The sequence below is a fragment of the Furipterus horrens genome, unplaced genomic scaffold (assembly GCF_987537825.1).
Source record: "Furipterus horrens unplaced genomic scaffold, mFurHor1.1.pri manual_scaffold_3, whole genome shotgun sequence".
In the NCBI taxonomy this organism is placed as follows: domain Eukaryota; kingdom Metazoa; phylum Chordata; class Mammalia; order Chiroptera; family Furipteridae; genus Furipterus; species Furipterus horrens.
Window position 1 is genome coordinate 155,265,473 of NW_028327173.1, and position 17,857 is coordinate 155,283,329.

Here is a 17,857-nt window from a genome sequence, read left to right on the forward strand (position 1 = left end):
CAGAATAAACAGCACCTTGAATAGGTGCACTACATACAAAACTCTCCACCCCCCAAAAAACAAAAACTCCTACCAAAAGAAGGGACAAATACCCACAAACTAAGAAAAAATAGACATTAATGGTACTTCCATTGTCATTGAATAGGTGATGATAAAAGCATTAAAAATTTTTCAACTTCGAAGGAAAAAAAGAAAAGAAAATGTCTACTTCCCAAACCCAACTAACTTACCCCAAAATGATGTTTTAATTAGAGGAGACTAATAAAGAGTGTTTGCTAAGCCTCAACCACACAGAAGATAAAACAGCAACCTGGAAAAGAGAAAGAGAAAGCCCCAAACAGCACCCAGCGAACACTCACTCCTCTTAGCCTCACCAACCCTGGAAAGCTCCGCACGGACTCACCTCAGCCTGGACCTAACTCTCTCCCCAAAGGGGAGGTGCCCCAGCAGTGCAAGGAGATCACGCAGGTACTCACTCCATGACCATATCAGTGAGAAGAGCAAGGCTATTCGGAAACTCTAGTAATTACACAGAAAACAAGCTGGGTCGCTTGGGGACATTCTTCAAAACCTGAGATCACCTCCTGGAAAAACACTCTTGACCACTTACCACAACCGGAAGCTGCGAAGTGGCAGATTAGAATCTGCCCCTTATAGGAAAAAGAGGAAGACATCGTAGGAAAGCAGTTTCACTACCAGTGAGGAATTGGGGGAGAAAGCGCTCCTTGGAAAAATACCAAAAGCCCAGAAGAGTTTCTCCTCCGGTAGTCGCCTGCTGCTGCTGCCAGGGCAGAACTGGTTAATCTTGGAGAAACAAAAGGAAGCTCCCCAGAGGCTGGCTTCGGAGGATGGCTTCCTCTGTGGGAACCAAGAGTCCGAAGGATGGACGCGGACAACCGAGGGGTGACCGGCTACCACTTCTGCTTACCAAACTTTTATCAGCCCTTGGCTGAGGGAGATAAGCAAACATCTTTGCAGCTCCCACCTGTTTTTCCTGGACATGAAGTAATTAGCAGTGGTTTCTTTGTGTGCTTTTCTAATCACTACAAGGGGAGTTCAACTGTCTTGTGCGTGAAAGCTAAGCACACTCCAGCAACATTTACTACACACAGCAATGGCTCTACTTGTTTCCCAATATCCTCACCTTCAGCTGAGGAAGCAAACGGTTAACCCTGAGGATGCCAAAGAACAAATGCACTTAGGAAATGGATTTCTCTTTTTAGTTCAAAATCGTTTTGACAGAGTTCTGGTTTTTAAGATGGGATTAGATGAACACAAAATATTTTGGTTTTGTAACTATTTTTAAATGAAAGGATTATGGCTCCTTTCAAACATGTCTAAAGCCATTTATGGATTTTCCAGAAGTTGCATCAGATTTGCAGTGAAGTACTGAAACCAAATATGTTTTAATCATGTCTGTATCACCAGAGCAAGATGATCCCCTGTGCTTTGTCAACTCTGCTTTTCTGGAACATTCTGGTCCTGGGCCCTCAGTTTTCCACAGAGCCAGATCAGAGAGAAAGGAAGACCTCTCCCTACCAAGACTTCACAGTCACAAGAAACTGCAGATTCATGAAACAAGAATGATAGCTTTCTCCTTGGATGATATAAAGAACCAAGAATGGCCTATGCAATAAAACAATTGTTTCTTTAAAATATTTAAAATGAAAAACTTTTAAATTAAAAATAGGTATAGCCTCTATACTATTTTTTTACTTTATCATATTGACAGCTGTTATAAGTTTGGTGATTCCCTTTGTTGAAGAAAATATTTAAAAATCAGTATCTTATCCTATACTGTTAGTGGGAGTAGAAATTAGTAAACTATTTTTCAAGGAAAACTAAGTAGTGCCTTTAAATATAGACATGTGTATGTTTCCATCTCTTAGGAATTCACCTTACAGATGATCACAAATATGCAAACATAGCTGTAAAAAAAATTAATTATAGCACTGTCTGTAATAGCAAACAATTAAAAATGACTTAAGTATAGGGGACTGGGCACATCCATACAGAGGAGTACTATGCAGCCATCAAGAGGAGTGAAGAATCAGGTCATCTGGGCTCAGATGTGACTCCACCAGTGATGACCAGGTGACTCTGAGCAAGTTCCCAAACTTTTCTGGGCCTCAATTCCTCATCTGTAAAACGGTGATAATTATAGTACTTACCATGGAGGATTGCTATGACTAAGACAGTGCCTAGACCATAGTAGAGGCTCAATAAATGTTAGCTATTATCAATGAAAAAAGTAGGACTCTTCAGACTGATTTGGAAAGATGTCCAAGATATATAGTCAAGTGAAAATAGAAATTGCAGAAGAATAAGTATAGAAAAATCCCATTTGGTGAAAATATTTTAAATATGCTTGCTGTTTACTATTTCCTCCTTGAAAGGCAATTTTGTTCACTGTTGTGTCTCCAATGTCCATAATAGGCATTCAATAAATATTCATTGACTGAAAGAATGATAACAGGGAGGCTAAGCAAGAAGAAATAATTAATAGTAGTTACCTCTAAGAAATGGTATGAAGGTAGAGGGTCTAGTGGGCCCTGGAAGGAATGTTTCATTGGTTCTTACCCTTTGGTACACTTAAATTTTTCATAATAAGCTTACACACCAAAAATAAAAGTGCAGCGCTTAGTAGATAATGTTTTTGTTTATATGGAGATCTATGGTTACCCCACTAACAGCAGACACATGGGGAATCAAAGGATGATTCTCCCCATAACCTGATACATTGAATCAGAAAGAAATTTACAAAAAAAAAAAGGAAAGCACGGAACTTTCTTTTTCTTCTTGGCTTTCCATTGATCATTCCAAAGTTACCACTACAGTCTCCAAGCTGACCCTCTGCACCAGTCCATTGGGATGCCTCGCCATTACTTAAACATCAGCCACACATCCCACATGGCACATTGGCTCAGGCTGTTGTCTCCTTCTAGGATATCTTTCCCTTCATCCCCTCACTCCTCAATCTGTCCTTAAAGAACCAGATCACATTCACCCTTCCCAGAACCTTTTCTGATCTTCCCAGAATCTCAGGTCCTTCCCTCATTGGCACTACTAGAGACTAGATTTGGTACCGTCCACCTGCACTTATCCTTATCCTGTAATGTCTGTTACCTCCCCTCCCTGCTCATAGATTGCTTTGCTTGAGGTAAGAACTGTAAGGACTATGTCTTCAGTTTTGCACCTCCCTCTTTCTCTCTCTTTCTCTCTCTTTCTCTCTCTTTCTCTCTCTCTCTCTCTCTCTCTCTCTCTCTCTCTCTCTCTCTCTCTCTCTCTCTCTCTCTGTCTCTCACACACACACACACACACACACATACACATACGCACCTGCACTATAAAAATGAGATTGCCCATTAAGGACCTACATGTTGTGATTTTGTTGCATTTGTCCAAAATTTCTGATACCAGAAGAAGTTCATGTACTCTGGCACTGTCCCTGAAATTTCAAGGCTAGAGATGCCTTTCATTGGCTTACTAAAAATATTTTTGTTAAATGCGTCTTTAAAAAGCTCTAAATTGGTCTAGAGCATTTAAAATGCTCTAGATTTTATGTACTAGTCAATTGATTTAATCAAACTATTTTTGTAACTCACGGCACTGACAGAATGAGGAATCCTAATCGTAGAAGAAAGTAGAAAGGCTGGAGAAGGGCTTATCACACAATGCTGATTCACGTTTATCTCATGCCCAGAAGCTTTCGTACTGCATGCACGTGTGGGTGCGCACATGCATGCAAGAGAGAGGGGTAAGAGAGAGATTCCAAGCATTGATTCCTTGTCATTTTGTAATATTCATTCATTTTTAAATACAAGTGTCTTTTGTAGATAGGTCTTCGGGTATTTAAATAAAAAATAACTTTACAGTGTCATAGAATTATGTACCTAAAATCACAAAGCATCAGATTTATTTGTCTCGTCATTTAAAGTCCCAAAGGTCTTTAACAATGTCAGGGATATAATATTACAGTAGATGCCACCATTCCTCTTTCAGATCCTCTTGTTACCTACACATCCCCTTGACTGTCTCCCTCACTTTATTCAGATCTCTGCTCAACATCACTGACTCAGAGAGACCTGCTCTGGTCAGCCTACCTAAAACAAGGCACACACACTATCACTCTCTGTCCCTTATCCTGTTTTATCTTTCTCTGTAATAAACTACACAGCCATTATACTACATATTTCTTGTTTATTGTTTAGTTTCCCCCACTAGAAGATCTGCTTCAGAAGAGCAGGGACTTGGTCTTGTCCGATGATGTACACATCACCAAATAAGGGAAAGGCCTAGAGCAGTGCTTAGTAATGGCTTGATGGATGTTGAATAAACAAATGAACAGTAATAGCATTGTTGTATAGTTATTCATTGCTTACTAATATGCATGCAGCCTGTTCTAGAATGTGAGCTGCTTGAAAATAAAGTGCTTGTCTTATTCACTTATTGTATTTTTAAAGTACCCAACAGATAGTAATTTATCAAAAGTTGAATTGAAGCTGAACTCTGTAACGTATAACTCTTTCTATGTGACACTTTTCTATTAAATTTCCATTCATAATGTACCCTAAGCTAAATTTATCTTAGCTCACCTTAACTTGCCAGATTCCAAAGTAGTGCCAATTGGGATAGGCATGTAGTAGTTCAAGTCAGATTTTAAATTCCTTTGTAGCTCATCTTGAAATGTCAAATTCAGAGAAGGAGCCTAGGGGAAAGTACAGAGGCCTATGGCACATTGAAGGTGAAGAAAGCAGCTGCTCACTCTTTAGGGCTTGAGCAGAGGAGATACACTTGCTCTGAATAACCAAAAACATGGATGGGGGAAATGAGGGTTTAAAAGTTCTGCCTTTTTCCACTCTTAGAAATCTACCCAAAAGAATTAAAAGCAAGGACTCAAACAGATATTTGTACACCAATGTTCGTAGCAATATTATTCACAATAGCCAAAAGATAGAAACAACCCAATATCCACCAATGGATGAATGGATAAACAAATATGTCATATATGTACAGGGAACATTGTTCAGTTTTAAAAAGAAAGGAAATTCTCATACATGCTACAATATGGATGAATCTTGAAAATTTTGCTAAGCGAAATAAGCTTCAAAAGGACAAATATTCCATGATTCCACTTATAGGAGGTACCTAGATCAGGCAAAGAATAGAAGTTACCAGGGGTTGGGAGGAAGGGAGAATGTGAAGTTATTGTCTACTGTGTACAGTTTCAAATTGAGATGTTTAAGAAATTCTGCAGATGGATAGTGGTGATTGTTACACAGCATGGTGAATGTACTTAATACCACTGAACTTAAAAGTGGCTAAATGATCGATGTTATGTTATTCCCACTAGATAATATTGTCAGTGTAAGAAATGTTCAAGCATACAATAATTTTTATGAGTTTATTTGAGCCAAACTGACAACAATTGCCAGGAAGCAAAATCTCAATGGATTGAGAAAATGCTCTGGACAATGGCAGTTTTGTACCTGATTTTATACATTACAATGAAAGGAGGACATGTAAGGGGTTTACACAAGATTCACAAGGGAGATGGGAGAAAGCAAAGTGGGAGAAATCTCTGGGATTAGATAAAAAGTAAAAGGAATGGACACATACTTATTTTACATTGGTGGGTATCGGATAGTTAGCAAACAGTTAACAATTAATACAACAATGATAACAAAGAGTTCTGTGGTCTCCTGCTCTGGTGGGAGATTGTGCCCTGAGGGGTCTGGAAAAAGGAAATTACCCTGATATTCAAAGGTATGTTACCTTAGATGCAAAAAGACAATAGACAGGCTCCGTTAAGGTAAAGACTGACCTTTGTCAAGGAAGATACTGGCCTAGAAATGACTATCCACCCTGACTCGCTTTTAGTTAGGAGCTTTCATTTCAGACCACTCTGTGTGGTTACTTTCGGTCTCTGAGTTCGTAAGGCAGCCATGCAGGCCTCCCCTGAGCTTGTCAGGTTTAGTATGTGACCCGTTTTTGGTCCTGTGTTATCTGAACAGGACTTAATCTTTGATCTTCATTAGACAGCATGTGCATTGTATATTTTTAAGAGGCCTTATTTAGCTTTAAAATCTTACTTTTTACAAATGCTCTTCATGTTTGTAATCTAGGGCTTACTAAGAGCTTTCTCTATGATCACTTCAGTTTGTCTTCACAACAATGCAGTGCATTGTGCTAAAGAATTTTTGATTAAATATCTGTGCATTTGAGAGAAATGTTTTTCCTAATTTACTCATCCTCTTACCTTGTCCTCCAACTTTGCATACAATTTATCAAAAAGAAGCCATGGAAATTTTTCTGCTATAGAATCTGAAGCCATGCAGCTTTTCTGAGTGGAATAAATAGCATTATATATTTCTTAGAACCCATGAATATACAAGCTCTACTGCCAAGTTGGCTAAAAAAGCCAATTGATTATTCTTTTAAGTAAACAGATTAACCACCTATAGCAAGTGGAATGTCCTGACCCAGAGTTCCAAATTCACAACTGGAAGAAATGGATTTAAACATATTTTTACTCAACAATTGCAGATATTCAGCCAGGCACTTTGGGAGACATAGAAAGACGAACAAAATGTGATTCTTGCTAATGAGACAATTACCAAGTGTGAGGAGGAGGCAAACATGCAGTTGAGGGGATTCTATAGTAAAAGGGGAAAATGGACTCTGCTATTGCTTATGGGGCTGCCAAACAGTAGATTTCGTCACTTTGGGTCCATTCGATTTAATCACAATGAAATGAACTAATTAAGATTTCATCAATTCCCTGGAATTTAGCCATTACAAAGGTTTTGTGGGGGGTTTTCGTGGTTTTTTGTTGTTGTTATTGTTGCTTATTGGTTTGTTTACTTGCTTGTTTGCTTTTAATGCCAAGAAAGAAACACTGCGCTAACTGAAATGTCAAACCAAGCCTTGATGTCAAGCAATGACACGGTAGTATCTCTGATCTAAAATTTAAGCATATACAATAAAAGAGGGGGAACAGAACAAAGTACAGTATTTCACAATTCTGTAAACACATTCTTGAACGATCCACCTGCTGTGAGCATGCCAGAAGCCAGCTTGAAGCTGCTGAAGCAACAGACTTTTGAGGGAGCCCTGGAGTCTATGTTGCACTAAAGCATGAGAATTGTTGGGATATAAATGATGCGATATTGTGCAAGATACTTAACTGCCTTAACAATGAAGGGTTCTGTGGTGAAATTTTAGCTTGCTGTTTGTAAAATTAGAAAAAGTAAAACCTTCTTTAGCTACTTGTGAAAATCAAATGAGATAGTCACTAAATGAATAAAAAATGAGACTTCTGGCCAAGATGGAAGCATAGACCAACACGCTCTGTCTCCCTCCACAACTAAGAAGTACTACTACTACAGCAAAACCAAAAATAACCAGAAGTTCCAGAAAATAAAGCTACATGGAAGTCCAATGTATAAAGTCATAAACAAGTGGTGCTCATCCGGACAGGTAGGAAGAGCAAAACCACAGCTGAAAGATCGAACTGTGCTAGAGGTGGCAGCCACAGCAGTGAACGGCGGGAGAGAAGCGCCTGGGAGCTGGCCCTGGCTGCAGACCAGACCTGTCGGCTCGCGATTCCAATGAGAGGAAGGCAGAACCCCCCATTGTTTCAGACTGTGAGGCCCAGAGGGTGTGGGGATGGAGAAGAAAGCTCCCGGTTCTTCAGCAGAGAGTAACAGCAGGAATCCATCTTGGACCCCCGCGCCCACACAAAGTGCCACAGTGTGGTGAGAAAGGTCGCCAGGTTGTGACCAGCACACGGGGCTCCACCCAATATAGCGTAAGAGGTGTGACAGCACCCCGCCCAAGAGGGAAAGATAAACAAAACAGTCAGAATGGCAGAATTAATGATTGAAATACCAATCACACAGCTAATGAAAAAACAAATAAAAGCCTTGACTGATGAACAAATAGCGAATCTTTCTGAGGCTCAGCTCAGAGCTATAGTCATAAGGCAGCTTACAGACCTAACAGCGGGGCTGAATCAAGACAGGGAAGGAATGAAGGCTAGAGCTGCTGAAATGAACAAAAATACATACAAGACAAGTGGTGAGGAAGAGAAAGCCAGGGATCAAATCAACAATTGGAACATAAGGAGGGAACAAACATTCAACCAGTGCAGAAAGAGGAAACAAAAAGTGAGAAATATAAGAAGAGGCTCAGAAACCTCTGGGACAGCTACAAGCAAATGAACATTCAAATTATAGGATTGCCAGAGGGTGAAGAAGAAGAACTAGAAATTGAAAAATTATATGAAAAAAATAATCAAGCAGAACTTCCCAAACTTGGGGAAGGAAATGAACTTACAGGACCAGGAAGCACAGAGAGTTCCGGATAGGCTGGACCCAGGGAGAACCACACCAAGACACGTTATCATCAAAATGTCAAAAATTAAAGATAAAGAGAGAATCTTAAAAGCAGCAAGAGAGAAGAGAAGAATTATGTACAAAGGCGTCCCAATTAGACTATCAGCTGATTTCTCAAAGGAGACTTGACAGGCAAGAAGGGACTGGCAAGAAATATTCAAAGTAATGAAAATCAAAAACCTACGGCCATGATTACTCTATCCAGCAAAGCTGTTATTCAGGATAGAAGGGCAGAGAAAGTGTTTCCAGGACAAAATAAAACTGAAGGAGTTCATCAGATCCAAACCACTGTTATATGAGATGTTAAAGGGACTTGTTTAGAAGAAGGAGGATCAAAACTATGAACATTAAAATGAAAACTGTATCACAACAACAAACAGCAGAAGCTAGGGAATTGAAACAAAGGCAAAGTAAGTAGGCAACGAGAGTGGGAAAAGAATTATAGGTATGGGAAACATATTGGGGGGAGGTCAGTGGGGGGGAAGAGGGAAAAGGGAGGGAGATGATGCAGGAATTAAGAAGCATAGTAGGAGGGAATGGAGTAGACAGGAAGATGTTGAGAAGAACTATGTGCACAACCAATGGGCATGGACTAAGGGGGGGACAACTGGAGGGAGGGGGGATCACAGAGTGGAGAAGAGCAGGGGGGAAAGAAATTGGCACAACTGTAACCACATAATCAAGAAAAGAAAAGGAAAAAAAAGAATAAAAGAATGAATTCATGAATAAATTGCATGTGCAGCGATAGAACAAGAATAAATAACACATAACTCAGCACCTGACATGTTGTCTAACCATAGCCAATGACCTCCCTGCTTTCTTTAGAATCTTCCCAATCTTTCCCTTATCAGACAAGAAGGAAGACCTCTGAGTTTTGAGTTACTTCACATCTACAGTTATTTCCATTCTGATATAACTACCTGCTTTCTCCTCTCTAGGACAGTAGTCCCCAAACATATCCTTTCTATACACCATAAAACAGCACAAGACATTTTTAAAGGATGAGATCAATAAGAATAAATGGAGGTTTCAGTATTTTCTTCCTGCAACTCAGGGGATTGTTTGAAAACCTCTGCTACAACACAACAGGTTTCAGCAGGTGATAAAACTGAGGTAGGATAGTAAGAAGCTAAGAAAATTCCTTAGCAAATAGATTGGGGGAACTGAAACAAATGGCTGATTCAAACTTGCCCCATCCAGTACCCAGGCTCACCTGCCTCCTTCTTCCTTGCACGACCACTCCCTTAACCATGAAGCCCTCAGAACTATTAGGTTCTGAACAGCATCAAATAATCTTAGAAATGAAGCCTCAGGGTCTGTTGACCATGAGACAGAGTTTTGATCAAACAAGAGATGACGTGGTTGTATTTCAGCTCCAAGCCAAGAAAAGCAGCAAAAGCAGATGAAGCAATGCCATGGCTGACATCAGGACCAGCTACACTGACTAATGACACCCTACCTAAGTGCCAACCAATAAATGCAGACCACGACCCTGACAGGACACACCTGGAAAGCTGGTGACTGTTCTACTGAGACCCTCCCCTGAGACCTCCCCCAAAATTCCTGCCTTTACAAAACAGATAAAAACCCTTAAAACAAAGGACCCAGTGCGCATGTTCTCTGTCTCTAGAGCACTCCCATGCCTTCCCCACACCCCTTCTTTCCTAAGACACTTATCTTTGCTTTCTTTCTCCAAGGACCCTTCTTCTGCCTCTGTGACCGGTTTCCTGGGTCCACACAGCCCACCAACTCACTTCTTCTGCCTCTGTGATTTTCTTCCTAAAAAGCCACAGCAATTCTGTTAGCAGCCTGCTTGGTTCTTCCTTTTGTGTGTACTTTCACTTCTCTTGCTAATGAAGTTTCTCCTGTGCTAGACTTCTTGCCTCTGAATTCTTTCTTTGCCAGACTCAAGAACTGAAAGCCCACACTACCACTAACAGAAGTGCACTAAAAATGTTCCTGCCCCATCCTGCCCTCTTTCCTTCAGTGACCGAAACCTGCTCACTTCCCATTCAGGAACAGGTTAAGCAAACCTTTCAAATAACACATACCCTTATGGTATTGAATATCTAAAAAGAAAGTAGAGTTTTCTAACCTCTTGTAATTTCATTTACTATCTGGGACTTCCCGTGGTATGGTGGGCTGAAGTTCACCAAGAAAAAGCAATTCAAATTCTCCTTCCCCTGTCTCATCAATTACTTCCTGCTGGTTAGTTAACCTTTTTCGTAAGAAAGCAGGTTTCTTTATATTGGCCAACGTAAATGACTGCCCATTTCTGGTGATGACACTTCCTATATGAAACTTTCCATCTTGAGAAAATTCACAGTTGAGTTTTAGTTATTACTCAACTCACAAAAAGCACAAAAAGAAAATCAGAGAATGCAAGAAGGAAGACATTTCTTTAGAAGTTAATCTCTGAATAGGAACACATTTATGAGTAGAATTTCCTTCTCTACTATTAAAATTTCAGGAATTAGCCATAGCTGGTGTGGCTTAGGGGATTGAGCACCGGCCTGCAAACCAAAGGGCTGCTGGTTCGATTCCCAGTCTGGGCACATGCCTGGGTTGTGGGCCAGGTACCCTGTTAGGGGAACACAAAAGGCAGTCACACATTGATGTTTCTTTCTCTCTCTTTCTCCTTCCCTTCCCCTTTCTCTAAAAATAAATAAATAAAATGTTTTTTTAAAATAAAATAAAATTTCAGGAATTAAAAGTAAACTAAAAATAATATAAATCTACCACTACACTGAAATTAAGCTACTATGGTTTTTTTTTAAAAGATACCCAAACTTATGGGTGTTAAAAGTCACCTCTGGGGACCAGTTCCTCCCAGCAATTTGGACTTTCCCTCAATGACACTCTTGAATATCCCTTTCAGTGCAGGCATTCAGACATGAAGCAGAATAGCAGGACCCAGGAAGTTGGCTGTTATCCAATCCAACTCACCCAAATCGGGCGATTTGCATTTAACTTGCCCTTTCAAATGCATGCTGAACCATGTGTTCCAGAACTAGATGATCCATATCTAAACCAGACAGCCTAACCCCAAGCCAGATAATGGGCATATCTAGTTGTAAAAGTCATTCTAACAGTTCATTTCCAAATGACAAATGTTCCACAGCCAAAACTGCATCCTGAAATAGACTGTTGGCACCAGCGAGAGGAACACTCCCCAAAATATAGCTCTTGCTATGAGGAAAGCACAGTGTACTCTTTGCACATAATAAGTGCACAGGAGATATTTTTTGTGCTCTACATTTTTATAGCTTGACATCATAAGAAGTCCTTTTGACAATAAGTGGCATTTACCAGAATGGAGGAGTCCATCTGGAAGGAACTCCATCTGGATCACCTTCAGGGCTGTAGTGGTTCTTGCCAGCTCAAAACCTTCAAGACGCAGGACCAGCTGGACACTCAGGATATTTTAACACTCACGCCAGCCCCACATTCTCCTTAACAGTCTGTCATCCAAGCAAGAAGGAAGGACCAGGGTCACATGGTTTTAAATAAATGTTTCCCTTTATCTCTTTACCCCTTTAGCTTGCCCTGCGTTGATGAAAAACGCCTACCTCTTACATGTGATTTGGAGAGTGCCGGCTGTGAGGTCACAGGAGTTCAGGCTTCTAATCAGGACTATCTCTAGGACATTTTACATATTCAACACTATTTTCCAAACCCCAATTCGGTACCAACCCCTTGGCTTGTGGATGCATCCCTCCACTCTCTGTCTCCATGCCCCATGTGTATTCTCCCTGTGTGTCTTCTCCGTATCTTTGTGGCTTCACATGGCTTTCGTATAAGGAAACCAATCATTGGATTTAGTGCCCACCCTAATTTAGTATGATCTCATTGTAACTTAATTAACCACATTTGCAAAGACTCTATTTACATATGAGCCCACATTCTGAGGTTCTGGGGAGACATGAATTTGGGGGCACACTACTAGACTCAGAAAAATGTAAAAGGCTGTTTTAATAAACAGCCAGTATTGAAATTACAGGATGGAATTTAAGGAGATTTTCATATACTACAAAGAAAGCTAAAGGCCTCCCTTCCTCAACCAGACTGGAGTTTTGCTTTTGTGTGCACATTAGATGTACATTGAAGCCTTTGCACACACTGCCTGAATGTCCTTCCTCTACCTCCTTTATCTGGCTAAATCTTCCATATCTGCTATACACTAAATGTTTGTGTCCCTATAAAATTCATATGTTGAGACCCCTTGCTTTTGGTGGTATTAGGAGGTGGGGCTTTTGGAAGTAATTAGGATTAGATGGTTGGGGTGGGGCCCTCTTCATGAATGGGGTCAGTGCCCTCAAATGAGAGCTTTTTTCCCCTCTCTGCTTCCACCCAGTGAGGACATAAAGAGATGATAGCAGTGCGCACCTTGGAAGGGGACCCTCGCCAGAACTCAGCAATGCTGGCACCCTCATCTCAGACTTCCAGCCTTCAGAAATGTGAAAAACAAGTTTCTGTTGTTTATAAGCCACTCCATCTATGGTAGTTTGTTATAGCAGCCCAAACAGACTAAAACAACATCTTTCAGGTCTTCCCTGCATTTTCACTTCCCCTGGGAACCCCCTTTGGAGAATCTCTAAGAAATCTGGAACTCTTCTAAGCTCCCATCAGATGCTGCACTTCTGCATCATGACACTTTACCTGCTTTGTTGTAGTCTTCACCTGTACATTTGTCTGGGCCTCCAGTACCTGAGAGTGGAAACTCAATGTCACGCACACAGCTTTGGACCTAGCACAGAAAATAAGAGTCCACGACCCCTGTTATTAGTACCTGGGACCTGATGAACAGCTGCACTCAACTTCTTTGGGCCTCAGCTTCTTCATCTATAAAATAAGAAGCTTAGACTACAATGTCTATGCAACCCTCCTAAATTTAATATTACATAATAATGATGATGGGTAAGACCTCCTAATAGCTATGCAGTATTTTTTATGTTCTAAGTGCTTTACACAGTAATGTAGTTCTTTCTTAGAACAATCCTGTGAGGGATATCTTTTGCAGATAAGGAATCAGAGAAAGAGATATTAGGAAACTTTCATAAAGTTGCAGAGCTAGAAGGTGTCAGAATTAGAATTTGAACCTGGCAGTCTGCTTCTAGAATCTATGTGCCTAACCTATCTACTCTCTCTGCTTCTGTATAATGAAGCTTCCTTTAATTCTGTGTAAGAGCTCATGTGAATTTATACAGACCCAAGAGCCTAAATGTGTCTGATCTCCACAGATACACTAGAAATATAAATTCTAGTTCACTATAATTAGGTAAATTAAGAGAGTAGTATTCAAATACCCTAGGATTTAATTTTGGCATACTTCAAAAGCCTCTTCTTCAAACTCTTAGTAATATTACTAGGAATGATACTAACAATACTTATATGTATAATTAATGTTAATTATAATTAGTAGCACTTAAAAAATAAAGATTGTAAAATCAGATCACTGCTATTTTTTAATGTTCTCACACACTTCCCCAGTATTAGAAACAAAAATATTTTATTCTGGAAATTTTAATGATTCTGTTTATAACAAGCCAAACTTTTATCAAATTTATTTTGTCCTTATAGTTATTTTTTTAAGTTAGTGCTAAAAAACCACTGGTTCTGTGCTTGGTTATAACAATCACACTATAATAATCATTCAGTAATTGGCTTCCTTTTTGACATCCAGGAAACTGACATGAAAATAGACAAGTTATTGACAATATTTAGACATAGGCTATACTATTGTGTAATTAATATCGTGTTTCATGAGTTGTATGATTTGCATAATAAAAATTACAGACCAGCCATAAGCTTAAGTTGATGTTAATTGTGTTAATTAGACATGGATTCTTATATTCAAAAGTTAGAGTTTAATAGAAGAAATAAAACATAACATAAATTATTATGACAAATTTTGCTATTATAAGTGCTCTTATATAGGTAAAAAGAAAGTTGCAATGGGAAAGGAAACAGAGCAAGAAGAGCCTCATGATCAGGAAAGACTTCAGAGAACAGAAAGCATTTGCACTGGGCCTAGAAGGTTAGTATGATATGTATACATACAACAATAAGGAATGAAAACCACTCAGGTAGAGAGAGCAGTGGGAGCAAACTCAGAGAAGTCAGAACAACAGAGTATCTGCAAAGACTGTCAAATATGATGCTTCAGTATGTCTGGCAAATAGAGCATATAGGAGATAATGAGAACTAAGGAAGAAAAACATATGCTAGAGTTAGATATAGTCTCTTAAAATTATCTTGCTAAGTGATAATAGTAACCAAAATTAAGACAATGTCAATAGGAAGGGAGAACAAAGTATAGATTCGAGAAATATGCCCCCAAAATAGAATCAATAACACTTGGCAACAGGGAGCAAAAAGAGATGGGGAGAAGTCAAAGCTGATGGCAAGTTCTGAGCCCTAATGGTTAGGAGAATGTTGGCGACATTGACAAAGATTGGGGGAGAGAAGGTAGAACAAGTTCCAGTCCATCTATTTGAGCACTATGTATCAGTCTTGCTAGCTCATCACCAAGCCAGAGGAGAGGACATTTCAAGTTCAACAGTCATTCTGTGACTCCTCAGATGTGAGGGTGAAGTTATTTTTATTCTCACAGCAGTAAAACAGAACCTGCACGTTATTAGCCTGGTCCTTCAGGATGCCTGAATGTCCAGATGTGCTGTCTAGAATGACAGTCTTAACCTGAGCCTCAAAATCAAACCCTAGGGGAAAGGTCGAAAGGTTTTAGGTTCCCATTCTCTAGTCCTTAGTGAGGGTGAAATCTGAAAGCTCTCTTTTCTCTTTTTGAGATGTAATTGTGGCATATTCATTTCCAAACATTCTCAGTTTCATCTACTTTTAATATTTAGTGTGACAAACTCTCAGCTTATGGGATGATCAAGGAAGTACTCTAGATTTCATCATTTCCATTTCACCCTGTGTCAATATTCTGAAGGGTCTTTCCATATGGCTCTTGATCTTTAATCACTCCACCATAACTTGATGGTATCACACTTTAGAGAACCTTTCATTTTAACCCTATTTCCATGAATCATTTTCACTGTGGTTTGCAGATACTGCTTGAGATACACTCAGAGCATTTTACACATCACATCTGTCCATCAAGATTCCTTCAGGTGACATTTTCAATGCACAGTTATCTATGCTCCTAGACATTCTTTCAAATTTAAAACAATCTGGTCACAATTTGCATAATTTTACAAAAGTGTGGGAGGGAACAAATGGCTTGAGCATCCAAGTACAGGAATTCCACATGGGACTTTAGCAACACAATAATCAGATGCTTTACTCTAAGCAATGAATTGAAGTCTACTTCCTGGACATATTTTCATAGGTCATCATTATTGAAATGTTATATATATAAAATGGTAACCAAATACTGATGCCTTTGGAGCAGAGCATCATAAAGACAAATGTCCAGGGCTTCTCTTGGATCTGACCAGGAAACTTCCAGACCAGTTAAGAGAACACAGATGTGACTTCAAAGGACTTCCAAAAGAGCATAAATTCTCACTGATAAACTATGTCCCCAAAATTGAACTGTGTGGTCCTCAGACATTTAATAGTTTTCCCACATACATTTCAATGAAAGGTGAAGCTGTTTTATTTAATCTAGCTTACGTGGAGACTTTCTTCTTCTAAACTATGGATACAAGCGTGACATCTAAATGCACACAACTGGTAGCTGCAATTCTGCTTGGATCTCCTGATTGTGTCAGTGACTATGAAGCTAACCATGCCCATTCCATCCTGGAGTTTAAGTAAACAGGACCACCACCCTCTGCTCTTAGCCCAGGATTTATAGGGGCTGTGTGTCTGGCACTTGGGAAAATGTTGGCTTGCTCTCACCAGTGATTACATATACAACATTGTCATGTAATTTTTGGATTTTTCAAAGACTTCAAAGCTCACAACTTTCTGTGAACTTGCTATCTGGGCATGTTTATCATGGCAAGGAATAAAGGGAGGAGTGCTATACAGAAACTTCAAATTATGAGCACTTCACAAATGCATTCTGTATGTCAATAAAATGTCAAAATGTCCAGGAAAAAGAATGAAAAGATCACTCAGTCTACCACCCATACAGGGATAATGTGACTTGAATGTTGGTTTGGAAGGACCATTTGATTTTTCCATGATCAAGATATTTTATCCTAATTGTTTCCTTTGCTAAATGAATGGTGCTTAATTGGCAAGTAGTAATGAGTTTACTTCCTGCCCTCTCTCTTTTTTGAAAGTGACCAGATGCCCCATCTAAGGGAATTATCCTTGTGACATGGTACCAAGAACACAGAGCAGGCCTTGTGTGTCTTAAGAGGCCACATTGTATGAGAGTAAGAGTGGGGGCTCTGGAATTAAGCTTGCCTGTGGGTGAAGCCTGGCCCTGCCACTCTGTAGCCAGACACCATCAGAGAGTTAGCCTATGTGTGTCAACTGCCTCATCTGTAAAACTGGGATCATAATCACAGAACCTACCTCATCAGGCTGTGAGCATTGAATATGCCCTAGTACATGGCAAGTATTCAATGAAAATTACTGGACAGGAGAAGTAAAAGTACTTCTTTTCAGCTCAGGGTTTAAGCCCTAAAGTATCAATAAAATTTCTCTTTCTTATGGTTCTAAATTCTGTATCACTATAGCTTCTGTTTATACTTTACTGGAGCACTTATAATATTGATGTTCTTCCCTGCACCAAGCAATGCGCAAGAGGCTCCTCGTGCGTATTATAGCCGCAGAATCAAGCACCTTGTTAGCACTGTTCTCGTGTCAATATTCCCATGCATACTTTCCCATTCATGCTCTAATTATGCTTCATTCATCCACTAAGGACCTACTATGTGCCAGTCAATAGGCTACCCAAATGCGGCTGCCCAGTATCCCTAGCTCTTACCAATTGATGAGTACATTTTTCTAGAAAAGCAGCATTTTGAGAGATGCTTAGATTCTCTATGCTGACCAGAACTTTCTGTGAGGACATACCCCCAAGGGATGGCAAATTGTGTGTCTTATCTTTCTGTGCAGTGCTGTGTTCTTGAAATGCTGAGCGTCACAGTGCATCATCGTACTCATAAGTGATCCATTACCAAGTGACATTTAAACATCTTGGCTAACCACCAGCAGCATTTTGCTCCAGTTATTGGAAGCTCCTTAGAATATACTCTTGGGATAAGATCTGAATTGCTGTCTCTGAAAAGAATAACAAACAAGTGAGGTACAAGAAAAGTCCTATTTTTTGTCACTCTTCACCAAGAGACATCTGCTGTCTTGCCCTTGTTGACAATACTCACCATGCTGTTCTAGTGAAGTGCCACAGATGCCCCACAGAGCTGGGTACAGGCTTAGTGCCGGGAGGGATGCCATCTTAGAGACAAGTGACAGGCAGAGATGGAGTGAAAGAAACCTAACATTTCCTAAATTCCAAATCCAGGCCTCCAGACCGCCAC

General features: G+C 39.9%; 1 protein-coding gene across 3 annotated transcripts in view; it reads right to left on the reverse strand.

Moving 5' to 3' along the window:
- Window positions 1–9,677, reverse strand: part of ATP8B4 (ATPase phospholipid transporting 8B4 (putative)) — a 247,568-nt gene extending 237,891 nt beyond the window's left edge. For all 3 annotated transcript variants that reach the window (XM_090270585.1, XM_090270584.1, XM_090270583.1), the window contains exon 1: window positions 9,610–9,677. The gene's annotated coding sequence lies outside the window, so the exon portion shown is untranslated. The remainder of the gene's footprint in view (window positions 1–9,609) is intronic.
- Window positions 9,678–17,857: the final 8,180 nt, after the last annotated feature.